A 10,789-nucleotide genomic window follows, 5' to 3' on the forward strand; every position below is an offset into this window, starting at 1 on the left:
GCTTAAAAATTTCACTACCATACATTTTCCTCTGAAGGACCAGCATAATCTCCCAGCAGCAAAGATTCTGCAGGAGGATTCCAAACTTACTGGATTGCAAAAGAAAAATGGATGTGTACACTACATACACAGAGAGATCTTTATCATATCACTGTCTGTGAGGAGCGTGGTGCGTTCTCCATGTTTCTAAGTGGGTTTCCTCCAGGTGCTCCACTTTCAGCCCCAACACACTTTGGTATGTGAAATGACTGTGTGAAACTGTCCACAGGTGTGTGTGTGTGTGTGTGTGAGAGAGAGAGTTTAACTGCTGCATTTCTAAATGTTGGGAGCTTTAATCACTTATCACACTTGAACACTACGGAAACCTGTGTTCCTGTTCCTGTTAATAATCAAACATCGCCATCTAGGAGCTGAAGTGTGGAATCACACCCAAAGAGTAATAAGGTAACATCCTGTTGATGGAACCATCAGCTGTGAGCCATTTGACAGGAATAAAAACAGAGCCAGACCACTGCACTGTCCAGTAAAGTGTTAACAATGTCCAGTGTCTCTCTGCTGCAGAATAGAAACAGAATCACAGCCACTGTCCTGTCATCACAGAGTTTGACCACAGCACACACAGGACTTGAATACAATGTTTCTGTCAGGACAAAATTTTAAATGTTTTTTGGAAATACTTTGCAAATATCTGCAGAAAATGAATGATTGAATGGCCCTAGAAATGTTACCACAGCACGGCAGCAATGCAGATCTCATACTGGGTGTGGAGTCTAAATTCTGGCGTAAAAGAAACAGGAGACACTTTAATTGTTGCTGTCAACAGTTTAATTTAAATTTAAGCAAAAAGCTAAACAACCACAAAGGAAAACTGTAGATCTGACCTAATCCTCAAACTGAGACTCTCGCCCTGAGATGAAAACAGCAACTCGCTATGGTCTAGAGAGAGGGAGAGGGGTATCAGAAAAGTATGAAAAAAAAAAACATCAGGAGAGAGTCATAGTTTTATTTCATTATAAACAAACTGATCAGTCATAACATTAAAGCCACCTCCTTGTTTCTACACTGTGTGGTCAGTGGAGCTAATAAATGGACAGTGAATGAAGAATGATTAAGGTATTTTGGAGGCAAGAGACAGGGCGGAGGCACGGCAGTTTGAGTTTAAACTGGCTGTTCGTAGGATGGAGTTGGAATGTGAAAAGGAAATACGTATGCGTGAGTTGGAGCTTAAGGCAAAGGCGTTTGCCTTTCCTCCTTCACCGCTGGTTTCCCTGGCCCCCACTTCTCCCCCTAATGCACCCGAGTTGGCGCAAACTAGTATCCATGTGGCGAGTCTTAATATGTCCACAGAATCAGCCGTGCACAATGCTACCAGTAATATAATTGATATCAGTAAATACATGTCTGTGGTCCCTCCTTTTAGGGAAAATGAGGTAGATACTTACTTATTTTAGTGTTTTTTTAGAAACTTGCTACTACATTGCATTGGCCAGAGGAGATCTGGGCTGTTTTAGTACAGTGCAAGTTGGTGGGGAAGGCACAAGAGGTTTGTTCTGCCTTATCACTTATCGATAGCTCACAGTACAAGGTTGTAAAGGCTACTATATTGCGAGCATATGAACGTGTCCCAGAGGCATATAGGCAACATTTTAGAGGTCACCGTAAGTCACCTACTCAGACTTATGTAGAATTTCAGAGGGAAAAGTCTATCATGTTTGATAAGTGGTGCAGTGCTAGTAAAGCTAATGATTTTGAATCTATCAGAGAACTTACGTTGCTTGAGGAGTTAAACTGTCTTCCTGAGCGTGTCGCTGTATATTTAAATGAGCGAGCGGTTAGTACTGCCTCACAAGCAGCAGTTTGGGCAGATGAATTTGTTCTCACTCATAAGCAGGTCTTTAGGTCAAATGTAGAGCGTGTGTCTGAAGGCAGGTCTAAATTACAGCATAACCGCTCACCTCCAGTCTCAAGAGAAAAAGGAGTGTTACTATTGTCATCAGCCTGGGCACATTGTAGTGAATTGTTTGGTGCTTAAGAAAAAGCTGGAAAGGCAGACTAATCAAGGTGTAAGCTCTAATAAGCCACCTTCTAAAGGAGTAGCTCTGGTAGGATCATTGCATTCTCATATGTCCCCAAGAGAGACCAATCTAGACCCGTCGTACCAGCCTTTTGTGTTGGATGGTTTTGTTCGCTTGTCAGATGCTGATGAATTTATATCTGTTAAAATGTTAAGGGATACTGGGGCTTCCACCTCCAATTTTAATTTTAGTGGATGTATTACCATTTTCAGATAAGTCATATTGTGGTTCACATGCCATCTGTCAGGGGCTTGAAATGGGATACATTAAAGCACCTTTAAATCTCATTCAGTTGAACAGTGAATTGCTCTCAGGTGAATTTAAAGTAGCTATTTGTGACCAACTACCGGTCAGTGGGATTCATCTTCTTCTGGGTAATGATATTGCAGGTGGAAAGGTGTTGCCTATTTTAGAGGTTTTTAGATACCCCTCTTGCTATTGCTGCAACAGATGAGAGTAAAGACGTTTATCCTACTTGTATGTATCTTTACACTTTTATAACGCCTTTCTAGACACCCAAGGACGCTTTACAATCCACACTGTTCAGAATGCTCAGAACACTCAATCCACACACTGGTGAGAAGCGGCAGCCAAACGCGCACAGCGTACTCTCGACCAGGAACGACCGTCCACCTGGAGGACTACATCGGGCACTAGGGTTTTAACCCAGGATAGAGCACCAATCCATATCTGGGCTCACACATACAGACACTCATTCACACACCAGGACAGTTATTAGAGAAGCCAATTCACCTACCCTCCATGTTTTTGGACTGTGGGAGGAAACCGGAGACCCCGGAGGAAACCCACGCAGACACGGGGAGAACATGGAAACTCCACCCAGATGGGACTTGAACCCAAGATCCCAGCCCTGGGAGGCGAACGTGCTAACCACTAAGCCACTGTGCCGCCACTTGTGTACTTACACGGGCCCAGTCACAAAAACTGAAAGACGTGATAGATATATCTGATTCCTTCTTATGTGTTGACTCAGATAGGAAGTTGGAGTCTACCACTGTTAACATGAGGAAGCAGAGTAAGCTTGATGGAGTTGGGGACTTGCAATTTGACTGTATAGTGGGACGTGATCAGCTTATAGCAGCACAAAAAGCAGACAGTAGTTTACTTAAGTATTTTTCTATATTAAGTGGTAATGGTGCTGTAGCTGATAAACAAGTAACATATTTCCTTGAAGCTGGGGTTTTGATGCGTAAGTGGAGTCCGTTTGTTAATCCAGAGCTGAATACTGCCTATCAAATTGTAGTACCTGCAGCATATCGGCAGCATGTCTTAAGTCTTGCTCATGACAGTCCTTGGTCAGGTCACTTAGGAGTTACTAAAACCTATCGTCATATTTTAAATCACTTCTTTTGGTCTGCAATGAAGAAAGATATCACTAATTATTGTCGTACTTATCATGTTTGTCAGAGAGCTGGTAAGCCTAACCAGACTGTTCCTCCAGCTCCATTATGTCCTATCCCAGTGACTGGAGAACCTTTGAGCGAGTGCTGGTGGACTGTGTTGGACCATTTCCAAAATCAAAGTCAGGGAACCAGTTCTTGCTAACTATTGTGTGTGCAGCCACACGATTTCCTGAGGCAATACCTTTATGCAGGATAACAACCCCAATTATAACTCGGGCGTTAGTGAAGTTTTTTTCCACATTTGGTTTGCCAAAAGTGATACAAACTGACCAAGGTACAAATTTTTTGTCCAAACTCTTTGCCCAGGTTTTGGAGGGTCTGAACATTAAACATACAGTTTCTAGCCCATATCACCCAGAATCCCAAGGAGCTTTGGAACGTTTCCATCAGTCTTTAAAATCAATGCTTCGTAAATTTTGCCTTGAAACAGGGAAAGATTGGGATGAGGGAGTACCTCTTGTTTTGTTCGCGGCCCGAGAAGCTGTTCAGGAATCGCTCTCTTTCAGCCCAGCAGAACTGGTGTTTGGTCATTCAGTACGGGGACCTTTAAAGCTTTTAAAAGAGTCCTTTCTGTGCACTAATGCTGCACAGAAACCTCAACATATATTTTAGACTATGTCAGTGCATTTCGTGAGCGATAACACAAGGCATGGGAAATTCTAAAGTCAGCACAGACAAATATGAAGGAGATTTTTGATAAGAAGGCAGTCTATCGTAGATTTACTCCTGGAGATCAGGTTTTAGCTTTATTGTCTGTGCCTGGTTCATCTTTAGCAGCTTGTTTTTCTTATGTTGTTGAGAAAAATCTAAGTGACACAGATTATATCATCAGAACTCCTGAGTGTAGAAAAAAGTCCCGTGTCTGTCATATTAACATGTTAAAACTTTATCATTCCACACTCTAAAAAGAGAAGAGTTGATCCAAATTAATTGAATTGCTTCAATTGGTAACAAGTAATTCAATTAAGTTTATCCAACTTAATTTTTTAAGTTCAACCTTCAAAAACTTAAAAAATTAAGTTGGATATACTTAATTGAATTACTTGTTACCAATTGAAGCAATTCAATTAAGTTGGTTCTTTTTAGAGTGCAGGGATGACCCTATGTTAAGTTCAGTTCCTGTGGGAGTGGTTACAATTTTACCTGACACACAAAGGTCAGAGGAGGACATGGACGGTTTAAAATTCTATAGTCAGTCCCTTAGTCAGTGCCAAATTCTAAAGCGTTGTTAAATCTTCTCAGCTTAGTCATTTAACGAAAATGCAGAAAAAGGATATCATTGACTTGGTTGATAACTTTCGTACAATATTTGGTGATGTTCCCTCTCAGACTAATGTGTTACAGCATGATATTAAAGTTGTGGCTAGTAGTCGTCCAATTAAGCAGCATCCTTATCTTGTTAATGCCACAAAAAGAGGTTTTATGAAACACGAAGTTAATTACTTGGTGGAACATGGCTTTGCGAAGCCTAGTAAAAGTCCATGGAGTTCACCCTGCTTGTTAGTTCCCAAACCAGTGGATGGTACTTTTAGATTCTGTACTGATTATAGAAAAATTAATACAATTACTGTTTCTGACTCCTATCCATTGCCACGTCTGGATGATTGTGTAGATAATATTGGTGCAGCTTGTTTTGTAAGCAAATTTGATTTATTAAAGGGATATTGGCAAGTTCCTTTGACCCCTGAGGCCTCAAAGATATCAGCTTTTGTTACACCAGATGATTTTATGCAATATACAGTCATGCCTTTTGGTCTTAAAAATGCACCTGCCACATTTCAGAGGCTAATTAATACAGTGTTGGGTGATGTGTCTCATTGTTCTGCCTACCTGGATGATCTGGTAGTATATACATCTGACTGGACCAGTCATGTACAGACTTTGCATATCATCTTAAAGCGTTTAGAAAATGCTTCCTTGACCTTAAACCTGGCAAAATGTGAATTTGCCCAAGCAACAGTTACATATTTGGGAAAAGAAGTAAGAAGTGGGCAAGTTCGTCCTTTAGCTGCTAAAGTGGCTGCTATTGTAAACTTCCCCATCCCAGTAACACGTCGAGAATTATGTAGATTTCTAGGTATGGCTGGATATTATCGTGGATTTTGTAAAAACTTTTCCACTGTGGTTGAGCCCCTGACTAAGTTACTTAGTCCTTCTGTTCCTTTTTCGTGGTCATCTGAGTGTGTTCATGCTTTTGGTAGCGTCAAAGTGCTTTTAAGTGATGCTCCGATTCTGGCTGCTCCTGATTTTTCTAGACCTTTTAAATTGGAGGTGGATGCAAGTGCAGTGGGTGCTGGGTCAGTTCTGTTACAGGAGGATGATAAAGGTATAGATAATCCTATATGTTATTATTCACACAAGTTTAACAAACACCAGTTAAACTATTCTACAATTGAAAAAGAGGCTTTAGCTTTACTGTTAGTTAGTTCCTTGTCCAGAGACCTGCAGTTCGTCCCTGTCACTCGGAGTGATGCAGGCTCCTGTCGGCAGCGCAGCAATAGCAACTTTGGCTGATTCTGGAAGGTTTATCAACATGACGGTCTCCTCTGTCAAGCTCTTAGGGATAAACCCTGATGACTGAGACCATCAGCTGCTGTTTTACAGCCATCTTGTGATGCCCACCGAGCTCCACTTTCAATTTTCTGATGGAGGTCGAGAGAAAAAAGAAAATATGATAACAGAAGCTTGAAACTCTGAGGACATAGAGCAGATTGTTTAATAGTAAACATGAAGATTACACTTAGCATTAATTAGCCCTAAAGTTATATTACCCTGATCTCACTGCTTTAACTCAAGTACAGGGTCTATATACATTGTAAGGCAGAGGCGATTGCTCTAAGACTGCAAGGGAAGCTCAGCTTCCCCTAAAATGTCAAAAAATAAGTGATCAAATATATACTGTTGTGTGTACATGTCATTGAATAAATATGCACTACAACGCGCTCAACTTTTGTTCAGAATCAGCTTCTTATCACTGGTAAAGATGCAGCTTTCCTCTCAATCATTCCCGCAGCTTCACAGTGCTTTAAACAGTGAGGACGCTGAGCGTCCACAGAGTTCAGTAGCGAAGCAGCGAAGTGCAGCGAAACGAGACAAGTCATTGGATAAATGCTAGGCTTTGTCCCGCCCATCGGACGCTCAGCATCTCTGTGGGTCTATGGGGCAGTGGGCTGGCCTCGGCTGGCCCGGACGCTCAGCTTCTGCATAATGATTGGATGATCTGTCTGAGGCTGAATTTCTTTTTGATTGACAGCGAAATGAGCGAATCAGCGATTCTTTGGTGTAAAGATCCGTGGGAGCATTACATTTTCATTCTGTCCTGAGTTGAACCGGAGACTTTCTAAGTCCTCTTAGCGGCATTTTATTTGTTAAAATTGACTAGCGACAAATCGAGCTTCTATTTCTGGTGGGGTTTTTGTAGCTGCTTTTGTTTGGAGACTGACTTCTATCACTCTTTCTGACTTCTATCGCAGTTTCTAGCAGGTGCTGCTGAGCCCCTCCACCGTCACAAAGCACTAACAGGCGGACACACTTCACATGGGCCAAGGCCGTTTAAGCAGCCTAGCTCTGCTGGCCATTGAGAGAACACTAGTCAAGTCCCTGGAAAAGACGCCTTGTTGGTACAACAGGGTCACAGATCATTTTCTTGAAAAGGAACGGAGGGTAGAATTTACGTATAAATAAACTGACACATTTTATGATGTAGGCCAAAATTGAGCTTCCCCTCCTTGAAAGACCAGCATCCGCCACTGTTGTGAGGCCAACATTGCCCACGCTGGCTGGGAACTGCTTTAAATAAACTGTTTATTGCTTTTAGGCAGTGCATGCTATTGTAAAGTGGCCACCAAATATCATCAGGTGAGTACACAGTATAAGTTTGGGAATTTTCAGATGTGACCTAGATGCTGATAACACTTTGTTCACTTCTGGTCAGGTTCCCCTGAAAATATCCCAACAGTATCTAGTGCCCACTTGATACTATGTAGCATTCACCTGGAAATATATGACACTATCCAAATAGTATCTAGTGGCAACCTGTTGATATGTAGCATTCATGTGAAAATATATTTTGCTGTCTGAATAAAAGATGTCTATAAGTTTATAAGTTTCTGGTTCTCTATTGATAACCAAACCTTGTATCTCCTTGTTTGTTGTTTCTGATTTGACATCATTTGAAATGAACCAATAGGAACACAGTCTATATTCTACAATCTGTAACTGACCTCCACTAAATGAGAGACAAGATTTTGTTCCAAAAGTTGCGATGAAGAATTTAAACCTAAACTCTCTGATTACAGTGTGTTACTACTGCATTAGTGACAATATCAGGTTCTCACCAGATAGTACAGAGAAGTCTTACCCACAGTCAGCAGAGAGAGGAACAGGAGAACCGCATTCTTCATGATGAGTCTCCAGCTCCTTCAGTGTCTGGATTTAGTCTCGACATCCAAAATATCCAGACTTTTAAAGATGCTCCGCACCATCACTCCACTGCCCCCACCTCCCCGCTGTCTCCACCCTCCCCACCTCTCCACACCACGCAGTAGCTCATCAGCTCTTCTCTCACTGAGCCGTCTGCTGAGGAACTGCTCTGAAACCAGTTTACACTTTCTCTGAGTGTGTCACAGTGTGTGATGCAGATAAACAAACTGATCCCAGATCAGAGGAACAAAGAAAAAATGGGCTATGGCAGTTTATAGGTGAATGTAATTATGATAATATTTAAAAGATGATAAGAATTATAAGTATTATTATGAGGTAATTCAAATGTTTTATAATATGAATCTTTAATGTGATTATACATACGTATAATGAAATTGTATGTATTGTCTGATTGGTGTATTCTATATTGTATATATATTCTATATTAAACTATATTGATTAATATTCAGAGCATATGCCTGAGTCCACAGAGGAGGTAAAGGACAGTATTAAAGATGAGAGATATTAACGCTCACTCTCATTATGGAAATTAATGCTCTTTCTATCATTTGACTACATTAGCCCTGAAGAATGGAGGATCCTGCCCTGCCATTAACCACGTTATGAAGATAAGAAGCTGATCTGGTTCCGTTATCTCTGCACGTGAGGGACTGCTTTGTTACCTGTAGATGTTCAGATATGTCGGCTACTGTCCTCAGCCTTCCTTCCACAGCTCTAAGGTGAGATTAAATTTGGTCTTTAACGACATTCAAAACACCCAGACTCTACTCCAGCCCAATCCAGAACTCTGACACCCTGTAAAAATTACTGTCACTGTTTACACTCTCAGAAGGACTGTCATTGTGGTGGGAACCTGTCGTACATAATAGCCCCCTTTAATTAGGACAAAAATTGTATTTTAATTGTAGATTTTGTAGACTGCTGACTGTGTAGTGTTTATTAGACCTCTTCTCAAACTGCATGTTTGCAAGCAACATTACAAAAACTGGGAGATGTGTTCACCACATTTCCACTGTCTTTCAAACTATCGGAGATTAGTTTGAGCCCAGAAATCTCTGTGGTAAATGTTCGGTGTTCACCAGTATAAGAGTTTCAAGTTGCATTTCTCGATGCAGAGGCAGATTTTTGTTCTGTGACTGTGATTTTCTGAAGCCCACGTTGCTGTATTTATCACAGTAGCTTAATGGTTTCTCCTGCAGAGCCATCTGAGGGCTAGAAGGTCACACACATTCAGTGGTGTTCAGCCTTGTCCTACACAGACTGAGTTTTTTTTTTTATCTTTCACAGTGTTATTGCAATGGTTATTGCCAACATTTTATTATGAATAGACCAATAAGAACACAGTCTATATTCTATAATCTTTAACTAGGCTAGAAGGTCACAGATTCAGTGGTGTCCAGCCTTGTCCTAGACAGAGTTTTTTTAATCTTTCACAGTGTTATGTATAGTAAAATGTGAAAAAAATGTGTTTTTAAGAAGTAGTTGTAATTTATTTCTCGATTATGGGCACACTTAATGATTCATATGGTCCATCCATCCATCCATTATCTGTAACCGCTTATCCAATTTAGGGTCGCGGGGGGTCCAGAGCCTACCTGGAATCATTGGGCGCAAGGCGGGAATACACCCTGGAGGGGACGCCAGTCCTTCACAGGGCAACACAGACACACACACACACACACATTCACTCACACACTCACACCTACGGACACTTTCGAGTCACCAATCCACCTGCAACGTGTGTTTTTGGACTGTGGGAGGAAACCGGAACACCCGGAGGAAACCCACACGGACACGGGGAGAACACATCAACTCCTCACAGACAGTCACCGGGAGCGGGAATCGAACCCACAACCTCCAGGCCCCTGGAGCTGTGTGACTGCGACACTACCTGCTGCGCCGCCGATTCATATGGTCTTGTACTTTTAATGTATGGTTCATGTACATATTTTATATGCAGTTAATATTTCATGTACAGGTAGTTACTGTAGATTACAGCCTTTTTGAATTTCTACTTCTAATAGATCTGCTCACTTGTTTTTGTCAGCCCATGTAGCAATACGTTTGTTAGAGGATAGGTTTAGAACATTGGACACACCTCTGCTGCCAAGCCAGCACTTCACATGATTATTCTATGAACATGTGTTTACAGTAAGACTATTATATAAGTTACAGGCAGTGATTCTTTAAGAAACAGTTTGAGAAACCTTGAATATATTACACTAAGCAGCTTTGACAGGAAGCTAGGCAAACTCTGCACTCTTATGACAGGATGCAGTTGGTGTATGGATTTAACACTGATAGCAAATACAAAACAGAACAAAACCAAAAATGTTTTAGAAATAATAGCTTTATTACAGCACATTCCATACACTAATATGTTCTCAGAGATATAACATTTAAGGTAAAACTAACTGCAAAAACAACCACGATGTAAATTAAATGTAAACAGCAGACAACAAACTGAAAATGGATATTAAATTGGTGTGCAGAATAATGGTGTATCGGTTAAGTAATAGGGAATTAGAAAGTATTAAACAAAAATGAGCAAGAAAGAATTTTTTTTTTTTTTATCTAAGACTCCATTAAAAAATTAATTTAATAGTAAATGAAGCTGAAAACATATTAATTGATCAATAGATGGAATACTGAATTGATAAACAACACTTACATGTAAATTCTGCGGAGAAAACTCAAAATATCAAAACGTATTTGTTCTTCTAGCACTGGGCTGCAATTATGTGTCATTATGTGTCATTAAATAATAAGACAACTCATTCATTGTCAGTTATAATCATCAAATTAAAAGAAATAAACACTTTGAAATATATCAGTCTGTGTGTAATG

Source organism: Hoplias malabaricus, chromosome 15 (genome assembly GCF_029633855.1).
Source record: "Hoplias malabaricus isolate fHopMal1 chromosome 15, fHopMal1.hap1, whole genome shotgun sequence".
NCBI classification, from domain to species: domain Eukaryota; kingdom Metazoa; phylum Chordata; class Actinopteri; order Characiformes; family Erythrinidae; genus Hoplias; species Hoplias malabaricus.